Source organism: Echinops telfairi, unplaced genomic scaffold (genome assembly GCF_000313985.2).
Source record: "Echinops telfairi isolate 266 unplaced genomic scaffold, ASM31398v2 ScPeMD7_5;HRSCAF=22, whole genome shotgun sequence".
NCBI lineage: Eukaryota > Metazoa > Chordata > Mammalia > Afrosoricida > Tenrecidae > Echinops > Echinops telfairi.
The window spans coordinates 16,637,934-16,661,008 of NW_022103901.1; the positions used below are offsets into that span (position 1 = coordinate 16,637,934).

At 48.7% G+C, this 23,075-nt stretch overlaps 1 protein-coding gene across 1 annotated transcript in view; it reads left to right on the forward strand.

The window, feature by feature from the left end:
* The first annotated feature begins 10,981 nt into the window (after positions 1-10,981).
* GSG1L (GSG1 like) overlaps positions 10,982-23,075 on the forward strand; it is a 202,675-nt gene continuing 190,581 nt past the window's right edge. Inside the window, exon 1 of the mRNA XM_004705705.2 lies at positions 10,982-10,998. The gene's annotated coding sequence lies outside the window, so the exon portion shown is untranslated. The remainder of the gene's footprint in view (positions 10,999-23,075) is intronic.

Below are 23,075 nucleotides of genomic sequence, written 5' to 3' on the forward strand. Positions count from 1 at the left end.
GTGTGCGCATTCACCTAGTCCTCTAGGAAAGGGTCCCGGGCTGGACCACCTGCTCCGACCGGTGAAAGAGCAGCCGACCCCCCAGCATCCTGCGTTGGAAGACAGTGTTTGTAACACCCCCCAGCCCTGGCGACTCACTCCCCCGGTGTTTCCTGAGCTTTGGAGTGCAATGGCGAAGCCTTCCCCTGGTGACCGCTCTGCAGGGGAAAGAAGTGACCATCAGCTTCTGTATGATAATCAAGGCCTTGGAGACCCCATCGGGAAGTTCTACCCCGTGATACAAGGCCCTTCTCCGAGGGTGGACATCAACTCGATGGCGGTGGGCGGGGTTGGTTGTGGGGTTTCCTATGTGCTGGGCCCTGTGCCGGGGGTGGAATGTGCAGCCGAGTCTGGCAATTTTACTCTCCAGTTCCTTGTGGGCGGCTCCAGGTTACCATGTAGATGCAGAGTTTACATGCCTTGTGCTAAGCGTCATGCCAAGGAGGTGTTCAAGCTGCTGTCAGTGCCCCAGATTCTGCCCCCCAGGAATCAGTCTTGCGGAAGAGACTTTGGACTTCAACCTGGAAGGTCTGCATAGGAGTCGGTAGGTGTGAGACAGCATTTCTGGCAGAAGCTGGGCTAGGTCTGGAGGTCGTGGGATTGGGGTACCTGTTAGGCAGGGCATGTGCCACCCCTGAAAGATACCACACTCACATATTTGGGAAAAGATGAGCATGCTACGTTACCTGCATTCTCTCCAGAGCCTCCACTGGAGAATGCAGCCCTGCTGGCATTTTAAATTTAGCCTGATGAGACCCAGGCCTGATTTAGGACCTACTTGTCTGTGAGATTAAAAGTTTGTGTTTAAGCCATGAAGCTTGTGACACTTTGTTACAGCAACAATATAAGACTCATCCAGCGCTGTTTGTGTAAAGACCTACAGTTAGAAAACCAACCAGGAAGAACGCGCTCAGGATATCTTAAACTGAAAGAACTCAAGAAAAGCATTTAACCCTCAAGTTACAATACTGAAAGATTCTATGGGCACAATATTGAACAATCCAGGAAAAAAGATTAAATCAAAAGAAGATGAAAATAATACACAGAGACTAGACTAAAAAGAAGTAGTCGACATTCCACTATTTTATGAGGCAGCATATGATCAAGAACCAGTGGTACTGGAGGAAGAAGTCCAAGCTGCATTGAAAACATTAGCCCCAAATAAGACTCCAGGAATTGATAGGATATCCATGGAAATGTTTCAACAAGCTGATGAAACACTGGAAGCGTTCGTCTATGCCAGGAAATTTGGAAGACAGCTAGTTGGCCAACTGTCTGGAAGAAAGCCATATTTGTACTCATTCCAAAGAAAAATGACCTAATAGAATGCTCAAATTATAGAACAATATTACTGATAGCATCGATACAAGCAAAATTTTGCTGGAGATCATCGAGCAATGGTTACTTTAGTACATTGACAGGGAGATGCCAGAAGTTCAGGCCAGATTCAGAAGAGGACATGGAACTAGAGATATTACTGACATCAGATGGATCATGGCTGAAAGCAGAAAATACCAGAAAGATGTTTGTGTTTTATTGACTATTCCAAGGCATCTGACCATAAGGATCATAACAAACCATCGATAGTCTTGAGAAGAATGGGAATTCCAGAACACTGTGCTCATGTGGAACCTGTATGTGGGTCAAGAGGCGGCTGTGTGAACAGAGCAAGGGCATATTGCATGGTTTAAAATCAGGAAAGGTGTATGTCGAAGTTGTATCCTCTCAGCATATTTATTAAATATGTATGCTGAGCAAAGCAGAGAAGCTGGTTTATCTGAAGAAGAATGAGGTATCAAGATTAGAGGAAGGCTTATTAACACCTTGTGATATTTGGATAATACAACCTTGCTTGCTGAAAGTGAGGTGGTCTTGAAGCACTGGTGAAGATCAAGCATTGCATCCTTCAGTATAGATTACAACTCAGTGTAAAGAAGATCAAAGTTCTCACAACTGCACCAAAGGTAACATCATGATAAATGGAGCAAAGGTTTAAGTTGTCAAGGATTTCCTCTTGCTTGGATCCACAATTCTCATGGAAGCAGCAGTCAAGAGATCAAACGACACTTTGCATTGGTTAAATCTACAGCATACAACATTTTTAAGTGTTGAAAAGCAAGGATGTTACTTTGAACACTAAGATGTTCTTGACCCAAGCCATGGCATTTTTCTTTCTAATTTTTTTTCTAAATCACTTTATTGGGGGCTCTTACAGATCTTACAACAATCCATACATCATTTGTATCAAGCACTTTTGTTGCCATCATAATTTTCAAAACATTTTCTGTACTGGTTTAGATGGATTTTTAAGGTAGAATTGGGGTCATATAGTGGAGGGGGAGGAAGCATTAAAGAACTAGAGGAATGTTGTATGTTTTGTCAGTGCTATACTGCGCCCTGGCTGGCTTATCCCTTCCTTGTGACCCTTCTGTGAGGGGATGTCCAATTGTCTACAGATGGGCTTTGGGTCTCCACTTCTACCCCCATCGTTTGCGTTGATATGATTGTTTGTCTTGGGTCTTCTGATGCCTGATACCTGATCCCATCGACACCTCGCGGTCACACAGGGCCATTTTCAATTGCCTCATATGCATGTGAAAATTGGACAGTGAATAAGGAAGAATGAAGGAAAAATTCTTTTTTGGTCAAAGTTCAAAGATACATTTAAACTATGGTGTTGATGAAGACTACTGAAAATACCGTGAGCTACCAATAGAGCAAACACATCTGTCTTGGAAGAAGTACAGCCAGGATGCTCCTTAGAGGCAAAGATGATGAGGCTTGGCCTTACTTATTTTGGACATGTTATCAGGAGGGAACAGTCCCTGGAGAAGGAGATCACTCTTGGGAAAGTGGAGGGGCAGCGAAAAAGATGAAGGGCCTTAAGGAGACCAAGTGACACAGTGGCTGCTGCAATGGGCTCAACCTTAAACCTAATTGCAGGATGGCGCTGGGCTGGGCGGTGTTTCATTCTGTTGTACATAAGGTTGCTATGGGTTGGAACCAAGTTGATGGCACCTAACAACACTGGACAGAGAAGGGGCAAGCCGAATCTTCTGTACTTACTGTACTTCTGTACTTACTGTATTCTCAAGTTTCTCTGGTGTGGTGGAGTGATTTATTTGATAGCCCTTCAGGCTGTAGTCTTTTTAACTCCCACCAAACGTCTGGGTGGGGCCATGCAGATGGAGGGGATGTCCTTTTTCTTCATGGGCTGGGTAAGAGAGGGTGGGAGAAGATGCTGATAGGTTTGTAGGACTCAGGTGGGAGTGGTTGTTAAACAGGGTTAATTATGATCATAAAAACTTGGAACTCAAATGTGGCAGCCAGTCAGTTTTGCCATCTTGCTGGGTATGAATTGAGCCATCTTAGAAGCAGGAAGGGGGTGAATTTCACTACCACCAAGGACAAAAAGCCAGGATGGAGTTTGTTCTTTGGACCCTAAGATTTCTGTGCATTGAACTGCCTCAATTCAGGGGCAGAAAGCTCTGACAGCAGAGAAGTGACAACAGCAGAAGAGAGCCAGAACCACCTCCTGGTTCACAGAGCGAGTAAAACAGTGCCTTTGGCAGGAGGCTCCTTTGCAGAGTGGGGTACCTCCAGGCACTTAATTGGGGAAGCTAAGTTTGCGCACCCTTGAAGCTTGAACTGAGCACCTTAGGGCCAAGGCTTATAGCAGTGTGGTGTGCCCTTTGGACATTTGTTGGCAGCAATAAAGGAACTTGGTAACCTTACATGAACAAGGCAAAGGCTAGATCAGGCCAGGCCAAAGAGCCAAGGGCCAATCTGCAGGCATGAGCACGGCAGAAGAGCCACTTCTGAGCAAAGACCTGTATCCTGAACAGATCTGATCTTGAATAACTTCCCTAACTAACCCCACACTCCTTTCGAGTGTGGCCTGTGAGTTCTGTGTGGCTGTTGCTGTGGATTGTGGCACCCAGCAGTCAAGCGAGAGTGAGATGGGAGTGCGGCCCGTTACTGGAATTGGAAAGAAGGGTGGAGGGCGCAGACGTCTCGGGCTCCACGTTGGCCCGAGAGTCTGAGTCTCCTTTCTTCCTGTGAAGTCAGAGGAGGTCCCACTCTTCTCCCACTGGGCACCCACTTTGTAACTTCACTCTCTGTATTGATATTTCTCCAAGAGAAAGGGAAAGAAGCGCCTCCTTTTTTTAACAGGTGTGAGTCCTTCAGAGATGGGATGCACATTTCTTAATGAGCAGCAATCTAGGTTATTTTTAGTCCTTTTTATTAAAAGAATGTTGTGATGGATTACCTTGACCTGTTGTTATTTGATGGGCCCTGGTGGCGCTTTGGATTAGGTGTTAACCAGCCAACCTGAAGGTCAGCACTTCAAACCATCAGCCATTCCACATGCGAAAGATGGGCTATCTACTTCCACTTCCACAGAGATGTATGGTCTCAGAAACCCGATACAGGGCTGCAATATTTGGAATCCGCTTGGTGGCAGTGGGCTTGGGTGCTTGGGCTTTTGTTCATGTGGATGCCAGTGAGGATATCTGTAAGGTGAAGTCCAAGAACTGAATTTGTTGGGTCACCAAGGGAGTGTGTCTGTAGGCATCTGCATTGTAAGTGGGCGCCTGCAGGCATGTGGTTCTGATGGGCTTAAAAGCAGGTGGAAGTTTGTAAACAGAGATCCTGGCACCCCAGCTGCTGGCAGTGAGCAGTCAGAGAGGCCCTAGAAGGTGCTCAGGCCATAGTCCCTCCTGAAGAGGTGTGTGTGTGTGTGTGTGTGTGTTCAAGTAGATGTCTGTGTATGTGGGTGTGTAGAGATGTGTGTATGTAGGTGTGTAGGTATATATATGTGCATGTGTATATGTTAGAGCATATTCATAATTAGATGTAAGTGGGTGTGTATAAATGTACATCTGTGTAGGTGTTCATTTGTGGGAATGTGTGTATGAGGGGGTACACCCTCTCCCCCAAACCTGAAAAAGCTCCTCTGGGCGGATCCTTTGTAGTACGCATTTTCCCACTAGGTGAGGCATCAAGCAACTTGCTCCGAGTTAGTGCATCCAGTGGTGTCTCCTGGGACGGTTCTCTCTGGTCACAGTGAATATTTTTGTAAACACAGTTTTGCGCGACCCTCCTTTTTGTGATGGCTAATTTAAGAGAACAGCGTGCAGCTGTGAAAAATGCTGCAGAAACTGCTGTGATGTTGAACACAGCTTACAAGGAGAGCACTATGGGAAAAACTCAAGTGTACGAGTGGTTTTCTCCTTTCAGAAACGGTGAAATGTCGATTGAAGGCAAACCTTTTCCTGGACCTCCGTTCACTTCCTGAACAGAAAGAAATGTCAACTCATAGTGCATTTGGAGTTCATTCCCACCAGATCCGACTGTTAATTAACCGATTTAGAGCTTCTGAAAAGATTGCATAACAGTGTGTAACCAAAAGGCCTGGTTTGTGGCAGATGGGACTGGTTTTGCCACCGTGGCAATAAACCTGCTATGCAGCCATCTCAGTGTACCAGTGTTTGACAAAAGCCAGCATGCCTCTCTTGCCCCATTGCACCTGACTCACCCGCCCTCGCTCCATGTGACTTCTTTTGTTTTTGAGAATGAGGAAGGACATGAAAGGATGTAGAAGAGGTGATTTGATGACGTAGAAGAGGTGAAGAAAAAATGAGGGAGGTGCTGTCAGCCATCCAAACAGATGAGTTTGAAAAATGTTTCCAAGAATGGAATCGCAGATTTGACAAATGTATTAAGTGTAATGGAGAATACTTTGAAGGCGATAAGGTTGTTTTGTAAATTTAAATATATAACCTTGAAAAAAAATCTGTTTTTTTGGGGGTACCGCCTCGTATGGATGTGTGAGGTGTATGTGGGAGTGTGTGCATGTGTGTGGGTTTTGCATGTGTGCACATGTTGGAGTGTGTGTATATGTATGTATAAAAGTAAGGTTTGTGGAAGTAGCTATGTGTACATGTGTAGGTGTGTGTGTGTGTTTAGACGTGGGTGTGTATGTGTGTGCGTGTGAAGGGAGGGGCCTTGGACTGGCCTGTGGAGAGTGAGTGGGTTGACATTCACAGGGTTTTAAGTAGGATGGAATGTTCTCCCTCAATGGCCATGAGTTCTTGAGGATGCGTGAGATTTGCTTTTGTATTTTCATGTTAGGAGTACATTCTAATCTCCATTCTCTCTGGTCCCATCCTTTTGACCCTGGGTAGAAGGGTACTCTGCTGTTCTGGCGTGGGAAGTGTGCCAATGGTGTCTTCAAACAAGAGGTAGCAGAATTAGATCCCTTCTGAGAACAATGAGGGTCCACACTCACACACCCTACTGCCCAGGCCCTGCCACTGGGCTGTCCCCAGCTGCCTCGCCAGGTTGTGTTCTGAGGTAGATTCCTTACTCACTATGATCCCTTTCCTGCAGATCCTCCACTGCCGAGTTGATTTTGATCCTTCCCTGGTGGCCTGGGCTCTAATGTCAACTCGTTCATTTGAGCACAGTTGCAGATCCTGTATTCTTCAAGTGCTTTCTGTCTGCCTGCTGCCTTTAGTCCTGAGTACACAATTCATTTGATAGACTTTTGCAATCTCACTGGACTCTGTGTGTGTGTGTGTGTGTGTGTGTGTCCCCTGAGAAAGGATGCCTTGCCTGGGTTCCCTCTCCTGGATCGGGCTGGGAGTATGAGACCAGAGAGTGTGAGCATTTGGGATGAGGAACCTCTGGCTGCCAATATCAGGGCAGCCAGCCAGAGGAGTGTCTCTTTTCCCTGGTATGTTTGGGATTTTTGTTTCTCTAAAAATATCCATGGCTGCCGTGTACGGCCATGTAGGCTCTGCACTGCATGGGTCTAGGGAGCGTCACTTGCATGCACCATTGTGGGATCTGCGCTCCCCCTGCTGTGTGGCCTGGTGGTGCCGCAAGCTGTTGGGCTGGAGTGGGTCTCCTGGTCCCACATGCTGTGGACTCCAGACTACCCCACGGGTGTCAGAGGAGAACGGGGCTTCGTGAGGTCTTTAATGGTGGATGTTTTGGAAGCAGTTGGCCAGGCTTTCCTACCTCTGGATGGATTTGAACATCTTTCAGATAGCAGTGAGCCTGCTGTTTGCAGCACCCCCACCTCCAGGGGCTGTGGAATGAATTTATCTCACTTTTCCCCAGACGGCAGTCATTTCCACATCCTCTTTGTGAATGTGTTTCTGGCCACATACCCATTTGATTATGAATACATTTGCTCTTCTTTGGTTGGGCGGCTAATCGCAAGGTCAGATGTTCAAAACCACCAGCCACTCTTGGGAGAAAGAGGAGGCTTTCTACTCCTATAAAGAGTTACAGTCTTGGGAATTCACAAAGGCAGTTCTGCTGCATCCCATGGGGATGCTATGAATCAGAGCGGATTTGAGGGCAGTGAGATTTGGGCTCACTGGTTGTTTATACGAATGCATTTAGATGGTAGCTTTATGCTACAGTTGGACATGGAAGACCAGCACAATTGGTCAAAAAGAAGGAACTGCAGACACCCACGATATGCGTGTGGTGTCACACAGCAACGCTATCAGATTCTACCTGGATGCTTTCTTTGGATTCGACTCTTCTTTTTGAAATGAGCGAGAAGCTCTGCTGGATCTATCCTAAGGATCAAACCCAAACCAAACTTACGCCCATCGAGGCAACTCCTGCTCCTAGTGACCCTAGAAGACAAGGTAGAACTACCCTAGTGGGTGTCTGAAACTGTAACTCTGCGGGATAGAAGGCCCCGAGGAGCCCCTGGTTGTTTCGAACTGCTGACCTTGTGGTTAGCAGCCCAGGGTATAACTACTATGCCATCAGGGCCCCTATGTGAAGGACAGGCTGGGAAAAAAAACCCTGAGATTTTTCTCCTGGAAGTACTCTGGGAGGTTGGAAGGGAGTTGGGAAGGGGGGTTCATGCCCCTGTAGGGATTCATCCTGAACTATGGTGGTATGCCTCCAGCCCACGGGGAAACGGACCCCACCCCCCACTTCACCAGCTGCCAGAATGTCTTGGTAGCATCCTAGGGGTGGGGAGGTGTGCCCTGGGCTTTTCTTATATCTTTTCACCATTAGGAAGTTTAATACTATGTTGGAGGAAGTTTTGTTCCTGGCCGGGCAGTTCTGAGTTCATATTGGATCGAAATCCTGCTACTTTGCTCTGTCCCTACACTCCCGAGGACTAATCAGATCCTGCCAGCTCTGGGTGCCCCTCCAGCCACAGTGAGAAGGCCAGGCTCCGGAGGCAGAGGCCCCAGGGTTGGAACCCTGGTTCCACCACTTCTCTCTCTGTGCCTTTGGGTAAGGAGCTAAACCTCTCGGTGCCTTAACTTCTTCTCCAAAGACGGGAAGAATAGTAGCATCTCCTTCAAGTGCTCATTATGATTAGAATGAATCACGAGCATGCATTTGGAGATGTGGAGCAGCCCTGAGCCCTGAGCCATTGTCCCCAAGTTATCCTTGTCTGTTTCCTAGGCCTGCTGTCATAAGACACTGTGGAGAGCGCAGACATGTGTCATCTCACAGTTAGGTGGCTTGGGAGTGGAAACGCAGGGTATCAGAACCATCATCGTGTCCTCTCTTCCGGCTTCTGAAGGCCGCCGGACATTTCTTGGTATCCTGGCCCTCTGCACCCTCACATGCTGTCGCTCTTCCCTCAGCGTCATGCTGTCTTCTCACCTGGGCTCCTTTTATAAACTCCATTCAGAAGAGAGTAGAGTCTACCCTATCCCGGTCTGATCTTGTTCATTTAACTGGTAACATCTTCGAAGAGGAAACCCTGTTTCCGAACAAGTTCACCTTCACAGAGGTGAGGGCTTCTAAAGGTATCTGGCTTTGAGAGGGGGTGGGGTGGTGGTGGGATGGACTCAACCCAGTCCATCACAGGCAGCTCTTTGTATTTGGGATAGTCAGGCATGCTGGGCTGTGTGACCTCTCATAGCTTCTAGATTAGAAGGCTCTGGACTCAGGCCGCAGGGTCACTTTATTATTTGACTCATGATGAATTTTTAACCCAAACCTCTGGGCCTTGGTTTGCCCCTCTAGGAAGTAAGGGTGGTGGGCTCCATGGTCCCAATCCCTCATCTCATCTCTAGCAGAGGAGACTGGGGACAAGGTAACCAAGAGCCCTAATCTCACTACATCAGCTTCCAGATGCCCTTGGAAATCACCCAAGAGCCCCTCCTCCCCAACTCCTTATTTATTTATTTGTTTGGTCATGGTCTGGGTGAAAGTTTACAGAGCCCAGGAGTTTTCCATTCAACAATTTACCCGTGTTTTGTTTTGTGACTTCAGTTGTGATCCCCTAAACCTAACAGCGCCCTCCCATTTCTCCCCTGGCTTCACATTTCCTTTATTCCTTCTTCCTTCTTGCCTTCCGAGCTTGGTTTTTTGGGCAAACACTGTCCTTTTGGTCTCCTGCCATTGATTGTCCTGGTGAAGATGTTCCTCTTGAGTCTCATTGTTCACTTTACAAGCCTGTCTGCTGTTGGGCTTCCAGGTGGTCCTGGGTGGGGTATCTGAAGGTCACAGCCTTGGGGGTTCTGCCAGTCTCTAGCAGATCAGGAAGTCTGGCACTTTATGATTTTGAATTTTGTTCAATATTTTTCTCCCATTGTGTGCAGTACCTCCTGCTGCGGTCCTGCTCAGAGTGGTCGGTTAGTGGTAGCCGGGCACCCCTAGTTCTGGTCCCCGGGTAGTAGCCTCCTCTGCCTTTTGGTGTCGCTTCCAAAACACGGATTTGGGGAGCGATAGAGGGCAGAGCATGGAAGTTTCTTGATAAATCAGGGGTGCAAGAAGGTGAAAAGTACTGGGAAAAGTCTTGCTTTAGCCAAATCCACCATATGGGATGGCATTAAAAATCCCCGACAATATTCATTTACCTATCAAGCTCCCTTAAAAGATGATGGTGATGGTGATGGTGATGATGATGATAATAGGCCTCACGTGTATTTTCCGATTGGCTTCCCAACTAGCCCTTGTCCGGGGCAGCACTAGCAGCTGCGATCGATCAATGGATCCCCAGCGCTCAGTGGAGGAGCAGCGTCTCAGTCGGTTTCCTGCCCGGGTCGCAGGTGGCGGCTCCGCCCCACGCAGCGCCGTCTCGGCTAGACCCCGGCCAGGTGCTGGCCCTTAAGGCCAAGAGAACCGAGAAAGCCACCCTCTTCGTCAGAATCCCCGCAAGGAAACGTGCCACGCCTCGCGAGCGCGCGCACGCAGCTGATAGGCCCGGCCCGGCCACGTGACCTCACGGGCGCAAGGGCTGCTGGGAACTCGTGCGGGGCCAGGCAGCTACTTCCTGGCAAGGCCTCTCTCTGGAGAAGGAGCCGCCGCGCCTCTGGCGGACCCGACAGCTGTTCGCGTCACACTGTCTGTGTGGAGAGGGCAGTCGTACCCCCATTTTGGGGAAACTGAGGCCCCAAGAAGCTCGGCCTCGGACCCTGGTTCACAGAGCTTCTCCGAGGCAGAGCTGCAGCGCGAGGCCGCCCGGGACGCTGAGTACCAAGCTCTCGCACGTAGCCACTCCGATGTTCCCCCTCCGAGGCTCTGCCAGATCTCCACTTCTCTGGGGCCAATCCCTTCCCTTTGACACCCGCCCACCGTGCCCCACGTGCCGTCGCCGTGATGCCAGGCGGGTCCGCGTCTTTGGTCGGACCGATTATCCCCCACCCGGAACGCGGCCCCGCGCTTTGGACTCCTGCCAGAAATCCAGGCCTCGTGCCATCTGTGAGAGATCGATAAATCAAACTATCAACCGCGGAGAAGTGTGTGCCATCTGCTGCCCTGTACGTTGAACTGGCAGAAGCCTCTGGAGCATCCCAAGAAAGCGTTTGCCAACGCTTAGCTGCCAGCCTGGAGAGCGAGAGAAGTTGCACGCCTGCACCATCTCTGGGCGTTTTTCTTTCCTCCCCGCTCCCGGCGCCCAATTCCGCGAATCCAGCCGGTGAAGTCGCAGAAACGTTCGGCCCCTGCCAGACGATTCAGGTAGTTTCTTATCGGCCACATTTGTTGGGGTGAAGGGCTGTTTTTTCTGCCTTCCCAGAAAAGCCTACTCAAAGCCTCTCAAAGTGTAGAGCGAGCGAGCAGTGTGCCGCCCGGAAGCTGTGTTCTCCAGGCATCTGGGCAGCAGACCCCAGGTTCAGAGCTCAGAGCTAGTCTGATGTGGGTCTCCTTGCCCAGGCAATTGTGGGCATGCAGTACCTCCTGCAGCCCGCAGCTCTGCCACACACGGGGGCCTCCACAGAGGACAGCTTCCTCCAGCACAGGGGTGGTGAACCTTTTGTTTTTCCCGCCAAGGGTCTGCAAAATGACCACCTTGAAAATTAGTCCGCTCTGTTTGGTCCAGTGCATAATGAACTCGCCGCTCATGGGATAGCTAAGGAGCCCTGGTGGCGTCGTGAGTTATGTGGCGGACGCTAACCACACATGGTCAGCCGTTCGAAACCACCTGCATCTCTGGGAGAAAAGGGAGGCTCTCTACTCCTGTTTCTACTCTCTTCAGGAGTTGTAGGCTCAGGAACCCATAAAGGGGGCGTTTATACTCTGCCCCAGAGGGTCGCTGTGAGTCGCCTAGATGGCAGTGAGTTTTGGAAGCGAAAGCTGGAACCGCTTCCCTTAGGTGCGGCCTGCGCCATGAGCTGGGATTGATGATTTTTGTGGGCTTCAGACTCTGTTGTGCTGTGTGCCGGGTCGCTGTGGGTTGGAATCGACTGGACAGCACCCAATAACATGCGTTTCTTCATCCTAACTGCTGTTGGTAGTCGCTGTAGATTCCTGCTCATGGTGCCGCCTGTGGGCGGGTGGAGTCAATCACTAGTCTTGTCTACCCAGGTGTCTCTCGTCCAAACCCTCAACTCACTGCCCCTGAATCGATGTTGAATTTCAGTCCTCCTGGTTAGCAGCCGGCTGTGTCACCCGTCATACCACCAGGGCTCTTGAGGGTTGTCTGTGGGTTCAAGCGGACAGCCTCTGGGCTCAGAGTTGAACTTTTTTTTCCAGTCTTCCAAACCATTTTATTGGGAACTAATCCAGACATCACACCATTCCATAATTCAATCACATCCAGCAGTATTGTACCATTGCTACCACCATCCATTTCAAAACATTCTCTTCCTTCTCCAACCCCTTGATATCAGCTTCCCCTTAGACCCCACCTGCCCCCCACCCCATACCCACCAAGAACCTTTATCCTAGTCATCTTTATAGGTTCATCAGCCTGGGTTGCAGTTATGGCAAAACATAAAAAGACACATAGCAAAATTCAGGAAGGCTACCCACAGTGACAAAAGACCACAGAGACAAACCCCAATAGGAAAAACACCAACCACAAAAATATTAAAAACTGCCCCCAGGGACTCATGGCAAAAGGTGAGGGTTCTGTGCTGCCAGGTTTCCATGTGAATCCTGGCTCCGCCACGTGCTCTGTGACCCGAGACAGGTTACTCAACCTTCCTGTGCCTCAGTTTCTTCATCTGTAAACTGGGAGGTGGGCGTTGGACCTGCCTCAGGGCTGCTGTGTGGTGGCTGAGTGAACTGATCACATGCCTGGCCTTTAGCCCAGAGCCTGGCCCATAGGATATGCACAGTAAATGTCAGGGGTCCACCTGGTAGGGTGACTTTGTGAGACCTCTCTCTGGTGCCCCTGCTTTCTCCAGACGCTTGCCAGGGCTGCTCTGATGCCCTCTTACCCCCACACCCCACTCACCAGAAACCCTACCCCTGCTATCTGCTGGGTCTGGAATTCAGTCAGGATCCTCAGACACAGGAGCTGGGGCACCAGCCAAGGATGCTGGGCTCCCTGATGGCCCTCATCACCCCCACCTCTCAGCTGCCAGCCAGACCTGGGTTCCTGAGCTCTCTCATTCCAAGGGCAACTTGGCTAGTCCTCTATACTGGGCACACCTTCTGCCAGCCGAGGGGGGGTGGGCAGCTCTGCCTTGGGCCCTGCCAGGCTCCCTCCAACCTGAGGTGGCAGCATCAGGGCCTCCTGCTCCGGGCTTGGGAAGACTTCCAGGCACTCCCTGGGAGGAGCGAAGCTTATCTCCAACCTGGATCCAAGGAAGAAATGCAAAAGAGCTCTTATTTATGGTCTCGAGCACAGGGCGGGCACTCTTCTACTCTGGCATTCTAATCCTGCTCCCAGACCTGGAAGGCTGGTCCTCAGGAGGCTCCTGCTTGGTTGGTGGAAGCCAGGTGGGCCTCTCTCCGAGGTCACGTAGCTAGGATGAGGAAGAGGCTGGACTTGAACTCAAGTCAGTGGCTTCTGAGGCCCCCCACCCCCACCCCAGCACCTTCATTAGTCTTTGGCGCACTGGCCCCTTCTTCAAGGAAGGACCCTGTGCTTGGGGATGAATGACACGGGAGGGCACGTGGGACTGTCCAAGTGCCCCATGTCCCTGGATTGAAATCCCAACTGAAGACACACTGTGTGCCAAGTCCTGGAGACACAGTACCACGGAGTCACTGCAGGGCAGGGTGGAGCTGCCCCAAATGGCTTCTGAGGCTGCCATCTCTCCTGAGGAGCAGCGAGTGGGTTTAAACTGCTGTCCCTTTAGAGCACTCAACCACTGTGCCACCAGGGCCTCTTCCAAGTCTCAAAACAACCCTGTGAGACCACCTGGTCATTGGCCACAAAAACACATAGCCAAATAAAACCACACACAAAATAAAAAAAAACACCAAAAAACCCAAAGAGCATCATTTACCTAAAACCCCACAGCTAGCAGAGCTGAGATTGGAATTCAAGCCCGACTGAGGACAGAGCCGAGGTGTCCACCCATCCCACTCACCAGAGGGCCCACCTTGGCATCCCCCTCCCACCTACCCCAATCAGGCTCCTTTCTCTACCTAAGGAGACCTGGAGGAGGGAGCACTGGGGCAGGATTCCTGCAACAAGGCATGAGGGCAAGCCAGAGCCGAGGCAGCCGTGACCTGGCCCATTGAATCCAGGTTGGTTCCTGGAAGCTCCCTTTGTGGAGACCTCCCGCCAGGCCCCTCTCCCCCATCCGCCAGCAGCTGACAAGTTCAAACCCCTGCACTGGGGGATTAGCTGGGTCCAGTCAGAATTGGCTGTTGGAGAGGGATGGGCAGGGCCTCTGGGCTTTAGTCCCATGCCGCCAGAAGCCAATAGTCCTATTAAGTGATGCCAGGGGTCTTAGCAGAAGGGACCATCCTTCTGAACGGCGTCAGGGATTTGTCCAAAGCAATGCTGTTGGGGGTGGCAAGAAGCCGCAGGGGTGCCGGGGAGAGGAGGCTACTGTGAGTCCATTGCTTCTGAAGGGGTCTGACAAGGACAGGGGGTTCTTTCTCCCATCCTCTTTGCCCTTGGAAAGAGTGGACGTTTTCAAAGTTCCAATAATGAAATGTTTTGCGAAGACGTTTCAGCGACGTGATTGATTTTCCCCGAGGCCAAGGGACTGAGTCTGGCTGGTTGGAAAAGGAGGTTGCCCCGGGGGCCTGTTGGACTTAGGGCACAGCTGCAGGAGGCGGGGAGAAAGTAGTTGGAAAGACCAGACTGGAATCAGACCCCAACTGGGCTCTGTATTGGCCATGCGGCCTCTGCCCCAGCGAACCTGCTTCCCCATTGTGATGTGGGCATGGATACTGACCTCAGGGAATTGTTGGGATGTGCTCATGCCCTTAGCTATGGTGCCAGTCCTGGGCTGTCTTAGGGATAGTAGTGGTCAGAACTTAGGCAGCAAGACAGAACCCTAGCTTCTACCTGCCAGTGGTGAAATCTGCCCCTCAGAGCCCCGAGGGAACCAAGCCAGTGCCATAGTTAACCCTGCTCCAGGTGGAACGTGACAGTGTTGTGAGAGACGTGTGGAGGAGACAGCAGACTTTCTGAGAGCAGGGCAAGATTCCTCTAGCATGGGGTGGGTGGTTGGTGACCCAGGAGGGCTTCGGGGGTGTCAGGGAGGAGAGTGGACCCCGAGCCTGGGGAAGTGGAGGGAGCAGGGGTGGGCTTTAAGGAACACGAAAGAGGTGGGGAGGCTTGGCATGCAGACGTGGACAGTAGCAGTCAAGGAGGGGAGGCGAGTAGAGACGCTCGCGGAGCTAAGACACCCTGGGTTCCCAGCGGAGCCACTACTTCCAGGGAGAGTGGAAGGTCCTCTGTACTGTTCTTGGGAGGGGGAGGGGGGGCCTGGCTGCTCAGGGGCTACCCAGGGGCACTACCCCTGCCCTGGATAGCATGGACACCCTCCTTCTATCCTCTGCCCTGTGGTGAGGGCCTCCTCGCCCACAGCCCATCCACACTTCTGACTCCACAGACTTTAGGGAGCCCGCTGACGGGTGCCTGCATTGTCTGCTGGGGCTCTGCCTGGGCCAGGTGGTCAGCGCATCCCGTCACCCTCCAGGTGACCCCAGTTCCCACTCGCCTATCCTGCTGACATCACCTGGCTATTGAGATCACTTGGGATTGCGACCCTAGTTTTAAGACTGGGTTTCTAGTCCCATCTTGAAGTTATCTTCAAGTGGACAGCGGTGCCTCCTTCAGCAACAGGCTCTAGTGTAGATCCATGTGTGTTCTCCACAGGAATGTCTCACAGGGAGTCAGCATGTGTGTCCCACCTCCAACGAGCTATTTATCTCCTTAGCACTGCCAAATGAGGTAACAAGCTGTGACCTGATTGACAGACTAAACTCCACCCCTTCACTCTTAAGTCTCAAATTGACAACAGATGATGTAATTACCACAGGAGGGTAAGAGAACACAATATCCATTCTTCCAAAAGCCTCATCATTTTATCTGGACTTTAGCAAGAAATTCAGTCTCCATGTAACAGGTTTTCTTCCAGACTCCAGGTCATAGGACGTTTCTAGAACTTTCGGGAGAGCTCTTTGGTCTTTGATTTCTCTCCCCAGGAATGGTGGTTTCTGGACCACTGGGCCTGGGGTCCTTGTTGGGCTGCAGGATTCTTGATGAACATGTGACACCCCCCCCCCCAAAACCCCAAATCCCTTCTTCCCAGGTCAGTCTCCCTGCAGGTCCCGGCATCTCCTTTGAGTGCTGTCAGGTCCTGCTTCTTGGTCAAGCCACCTCTTGCCAGGTTCCTCCTGGCCTCCCTTTCCTCCTGTGAGAATCCCATTCTTGGGGGCTTTCCTGAAGTGGGGCAACATCACCCTCCATTCGGCTTCCTAAGACATGGCCTTTAGGGAGTGCTCCTCGTGGGATGGCGTGGGGTGGGGATGCTGACTACTACCTTGCTTCTCTACCGAGTACTCGGCAAGGCCAAAGGGAATCAGGCAGGGAGAGGGTGAAGGTAAGGTGACCAGATTTAAAGCGGGACACCATGGGCGGGGTGGGGGTGGGGGTGTGTTTTTGATTAAAAAATTGGGCTCTATGGACCAAATAGACCGTTCCCTAGCTTGTGCATTCTTTCCAAAAATCGGAACTTTTTTAAAACACCAAAAATCGGGACTGTCCCACCAAAAGCAGGACGTTTGGTCACCCTGGGTGAAGGACAAAGAACACCTTCAGGTTACAGGACAGAGTGGGAGGGGCCGTAGGTGATGCCACAGGGAGCCCACCGTGTCCCTGCTGTGGCCACTTGGTTTTCTGGGCTCCTGCCTGCAGAGCTGTCCTGTTACCACCTGGCGGTTGATGGCAGTTCCTGCTGAGCCACCCTGTAGTGAGCACAATCGATTTCATATTTTACAGGCGGGGAAATGAGACAGGAAGGTTAATGTCAGTGTGACATCTAGTAAGTGAGGGAGCCAGGATTGAGCCCAGGTTGGTGTGAACCCCTCCCTGACAGCGCCATCCACCACTGCTGGTGGTCCATGTGCCAGCTGGTTTCCCTTCCACTAGACTGCAGAGGGTATGCCCTGTGTGACCTTTGTGCTCCCCCATCCCCCTGCCCATGTGTCAGGGAAAGCCACCATCTCGTGGGCACCCACTCTGTTCCAGTCAGGATGTCCAGGTTCGGTCTTCATGACGTCTCTACATGTGCTGTGTCCGTTTTGTAGACAAGGGAGTCCAGGCACAGCAAGATTGGGCTTTCTGGTGGTGGCATGTGGCTTGGGCCAGATTGCTGCTGATTTGAGAGTCTGGACTCTGACCACTCTGCCCTTCAGCCCCCAAGGCTGCCACTTGAAGGGGCACACGAAGTCATAGATCAGAATGATTTGCTACTGTTGTGAATACTTCTACTTATACGTTAGAGTCGGTGCGATCTTTGCCTTGACTGCACACTGGGATCAACTGGGGAGCTCTTAAACCCACACAGTGCTCAGTTTTCCATCCCCCCCTCCCAGGCTGATAAACTCAGATTCCCTGTGGGTGGAGCCTGGACTTCCATGGGAAGTCTACTGTGCAGCCAGGCAAAGGACCACCTACACTGGATGACCTTCAGGGTACTTTCAACCCTTCAGATTCATGGATCGTGGAAAGTAGCTGCTATCAGGTGGCAGTAGCAATCTACCGCTCCATGTCCTAATTGTCAATACTTAGTCTGACGTGTGTATGACTGAGTGATTTAGGTACTTGTCTTCAGTTTTTTACCTCCAATAGGAGATAGCTCAATTACACACACACACACACACACACACACACACACACACACACACCAAACAAAAACAAACACTGCCATCTGAGACTGCAATTCGAGCAGCCCCGATGGTGTTGTGGGTGATGTGTTGGAATGCTAAACCGCAAGGTCAGCAGTTTGAAACTACCACCTGCTCCTTGGGAGAAAGATGAGACTTTCCACACCTGCAAAAAGGGGTTAAGCGCAGAGTTTAAAATAAAGAGTTCCTTAAAGAGTTAAACATACAAAGGAAATATTAATTGGCAAAGATGTTAATGTTTTAAGGACCATTTTTTAAAGCAGAAAGCCTGTGTGGTACAATTTGATATCTTTCTGACCAATTCTTAGCCAATGTTTATCTTGGAGACGAAGGGTTTGAAAGAAAGAAAAAGAAATCCCTTCTGTGTTTAGATTTCGTTGCTGAACTTGCTGCTCATTGGACTATACTGCATTTCTCATATTATGTCTATGATTTTTCCTTAAATTCCGGCTTTACCCAGCCTGGGTGGCATGGGATAGCTTTGTTGGGATAATCTTTGTTCAGACATCTTTTGTCCATGTTGCAGAAATAGAAGCATCAAAGCCATTTGAAAATTCTTGGTGGATTTTCTCTGTTTCTCTGAGATATGTTCTCTTAAAAACCCCTACAGTTGTGTCGGGCTCCTATTACCTGTTACTCTGAAAAGGACCGTATTAGGTGGTGCTGGATAGTGTGGGGGGAAAAGAGAAAGAAAGCAAACTCATTAAAAAAAGAGAGCAGGCTTAGGGCTCAGGTAGAAACTGAGGTGGAACCCCTGAAACTCGGGCCCTTCGTTGCCCTTCAGGTCTGGACCTGAACTCCCACCTGTGGCTCAGTTTTCAGCCAAACAGTAGACGGGTCTATCAGGGGAACGAGTTCATGCTCCACTTAGACTAGTCAGTCATTTGTGGTCAAAAGGGCAACATTTACTCGGCCCGGTGAGAAGGGTTAGGAGAGCAGGAGGGGAAGCAGGGCACAGGAGGAGGCGGCGGCGGGATGAGTGGCAGGTGTTGCATTGAGATTTCTATGAAGGAGAGGAAACAAATGGTGTTTGGATTGTTTAATGCAAAACTGATGGTGTGAGATGCCAACTCTCACCCAATTTACAATAGAAACTTTGTAAAACAAACACCCTGCTCCTGCCAGCTCTACATGGTGGGAATGGTTGGCGATAGTAGACACGAACATAGCCAATGGAAAGAGATAGCTGGGAAGCTTGTAAGGAACGGAGTTTAGAGACCACAGGTCTATGCGAAGGGACTTCAGAAATGTGTGGGAAAATGAGATTAAAAGGTAATAGAATTTCCCACCGACTTTTGAAGCCTCCTGTTTCATCACTCACAGATTGTGGTCTTGAGCACATTTCTGAAAGAACCCCAGTTTCTTTGTCTCTCAGATGGGGGACTCTCTCTGGTCCATGGAGCTTAGAGCCATAGTTTCAATGTACTTAACCTAGTCCAGATATTCTACAGCCTACTTTGAGGAGGGGTGATTGGGATCTTAAATAGTTTTGAGCAGCCATTTAAGACGCACCCTTTGGTCTCTTCCCATCTGGAGCAGAGACGAGTGAAGAAAATCAAAGTCTAGAGGAGATACTTTATTCAGAAGACTAATGGGCCGTGTGAACGTTAGCCTCTATTAACTTGAGACCAGAAGCACCAGATGGTGCCCAGCTACCACTACCCACTGCTCTGATTAGGATCCTAATAAAGGGTCCTTGGGGGAAATGCAAAACAAAATCATGAAAAAGACCAGATGTACTGGTCTGATAGAGATTGGTGGAACCCCCAAGACTGTGGCCCTTAAACACCCTTCAAACTCAGAACTGAACCCACCCTTGGGGGTCACCTTTCAGTGAAACAGTAGTCAGGCCTATATCATGAACAATAGCACTTCTTACAAGGAGTGTATTACTCAGAAAAATCAAACATCCCAGACCAAAAGGGTAGCATCTGCCCCCAAACAAAGTTCCGAAGGCGGGAAGGGGCAGGAGCGAAGGGCACAGGGAGCTATGGAGCCTAGGACAGAGTGGGAAGAGGGCTGATACTTTGAGGGGATGGCAACTAATGCGTTGACTGCAAACCTAATTGTTGGCTAGAAAACGCATGTGTTCTGTAAAATGTCACCCAAGCCACACTGAAATGCTTCAAAAACAACAGGGAGCTACATGGCAAGTTGTTTAGAATTAAAGTGAAGGCCAACACTCTTTTTCATTAAAAAAAAAATTAAAAACCAATCAATGAGGAATAAAAGTGAACTTCTTCAACCTCCTAGAGAGAATCTATGAAAAATGCCTAGGGGTACACAGAGAAGGGGTTTGTATCACACCTATAGGTGACCTCTTTAATGGTGAACGTCTAACTACTCCCTTCTACTCGACACGGGAGCGCGGTGCATCTTGTTTAACATTTGCTCAGCACTTTCGTCAGCACTGTATTGGAGGTTCTAGCCCAGGTGTTAGGGCAGCAAATGAGATCAAAGACTCCCGCGTTGAAAAGAAAGAAGCAAAACAGTCTCTATTTGAAAAGGACACCCTCTTGTATCTAGCAATTCCTGAGAAGCAGGCTACAAAACCTTCTCAGAAACAGTAAAGGAATTCAACAAGGTTGCAAGGGTACAAGATGAATATGCAGAACTCAATTGTAGTGCCACAGACTAACACTCTGAAGATGAAATTGAGAAACCATTCAACTTACAATTACACCAAGAGTGATAAAATACTAGGAATAGGTTAGTGCAAAATAAATGCAACAATTATACTCTGAAAACTACAAAAAAAGTTGGAAAAAATTAAAGGCGACCTAAATAAGGGGAAAGGCACCTGCAGCCAGGAATCATGAGTTAGTATAAAGATGGCGGTACTGCTCGAACTTGCCTACAGGTTCAGGACCCTAATTGGCATTTTTGTAGAAATTGACAAGCTGATAAAACCAAACAAAAAACACAGAATTTTCAAAACAATCTTCAAAAGGAGAAAAGCTGGAAAATGAGCATTTCCCAATTTCAAAACTCACTACAAAACTATAAAAACAAAGACTGTGGTACTGGCATAAGGATGGACATATTGATCAATGGAATGGAATTGAGAGTGTAGAAATAGATTTTTAACAATTCAGTTTCAACAAAGATGCCAAGACAATTTGGTGGGGATGGGAACAATCTTTTCAACAAATGACACTGGGATACCTGGATACCTAAAGGCAAAATAACGGAAGTGAGCCCCTCTTTACAGCATCTGCAGGTATGAGCTCCAAAGGGAGCAGAGACTTAGATGTAAAAGCTGGAGCCGCAAAATCGTTAGAAGAAAACACATGGGTAAATCTTTATTTCTTTGGTTTAGGCAAAGCCTTTTTAGCAAAGCACATGTGACAAAAGAAAGGAAAACAAAAGATTAATTGGACTTTAAGAAGAAAATCTTTTGTGCCTCAAAACACACCATCAAGAAAGTGAAAAGAATAAACCTGCGGTCAATTGATTTTGACAAGGGTGCTAAATCCTGTCCGTGGGGGAAAGAAGAGTCTTCAATAAATGGTGCTGAGAAACCTGGAGGATTTCCACATGCAGAACGAGGAATCAGGATCCTTGCCTCACACCATACACAAAACAAATTCAAAATTATTGAAGGGCCTAAGTGTGCAAGCTAAAACCCTAACATTCTTAGAAGAAAACGCAGAGGCAACACTGCAAGCCTTGGCTTTCACTGTGGATTATCTAACACACCAATAAAAACACAAGCAGCAAGAGGCAAAATAAGGAAACAAGATCTCGTAAAAATGGAAAACCCGTTTGTTTGTTTTTTTATCAAAAGACTACCAAACAAAGTGAAAGACAAGCTACTGACTGGAAGACTATCTGACAAGAATTCAATAACCACACACATATAAAATTCTGATAACAAAGTGACAACTCAATCATAAAATATACAAAGGGCTCGAATAGACTTTTCGCCAAAAAGAACATTCAAATGACTACCAGGCGCATGAAAAGGTATCATTTCACTCTCACTAGGATGGCTAAGATAAAAACATACAAATAAGGAGAAACTAAAACATATTGGTAAGGTTGTGGGGAAATTGGAAGCCTTGCCCGTTGCTGGTGGGAATGCAAATCAGTACAGCCATTGTGGAAAATAGCACAACAGTTACACACACACACACACACACACACACACACAGCAATAGAACTACTGTGTTGTTGTGAGGTGCCATCGAGTTGGTTCTGACCCATAGCAACCCTATACACAATAAAAGGCAGCACCGCATGGTCCTGAGCCATCCAATTCCACTCCTGTGCATATACTCTTAAGTCACAAAAACAGCCCCCCACACCAGTGTTCACTGCAGCCCTCTTCACAACAGCCCAAAGGTGGTAACAATCTAAATGCTCATCAACAGATGAACGGAAAGATGAGATGTGGTTCATACAAAGATTGGAATACTATTAAGGCAATGGGAGAAATGAAGTCTTGATACATGCTACTGTCCGGATTGAGCTTGAAGACATCATGCTGAGTGAAATAAGCCAATCCCCAAAGGACCAATGAGAGAGCATTCAAAAATGGAAAGAAAAAAAAAATCAATGAGAAGATAATGGGATTTTAGACAAACTTTTTGAAGCCTTCTCAGATTGTATGAAATCACTTATATAAAAAGACAAGAAAAGGCAATGTACCCGTTTATTAGTGGCTACCCAGGGCAGGCGAGTAGGAGAGGAGGGTTAATGGTAATGGTGGAATCACATTAATGAAGGGCAGGTTGCACAGCCAATTATTGTAATTGCTGCCAATGAGTTGTATATCTGCAAAAAGCTCTGTGATGTCTTTCCAACAGTGACCCCCCCAAAAAAGGTAGATGCTGAAGCTGTTTCTGTATTACCAAACACCACATGGGATTTGATTCCTTGGTTTAGAGCCTCGGGATCATGGTGTCATGAGAAATCCCAATTAAATGGCCTAATAATGTGTTTAGTGCTCCTGATAGACCTCCTAGGTCATTGCATGTTCCTGGTTTCTATCCACCTGGAACAACAGTCAGGATTAGGAGAACATGGAATGGGTGGCTCATTGCCTCAATGAACAACTGCCTCCTTTGTCATGCAGCCAGGAAAACTGGGTAGTGTCTGACTACTGTTACTGAATGTTTTGATAAAAAATTCCACTGAAGAATTCTGGTCAAAAGGAAGAAAATGCAGAACAGAATTTCATGGAGCCGAGACTCTCTAGTTATAGGGATAGATGATCCTCCAAATCTATTACCCTGAGATCATCTTATTTTTAACAATCGTATTGACATATAGTTCACATCTCATACAGTTCAGTAGTTCAGTCGCATCAAGAAGAGCTGTACAGTCATTACCACAATCAATTTTAGAATCTTCCTTTGTGGGGTTAAGGGGGAGAGGGGTCCTCCACAAATCACAGGTCCGGTAGGCGCAATTGTACAGCGATAATAAGTAAAGATTATAGTAAAGTCATAGAGAGCATGAGAGGTAAAAGAGTCAAGTAATGGAGTCAG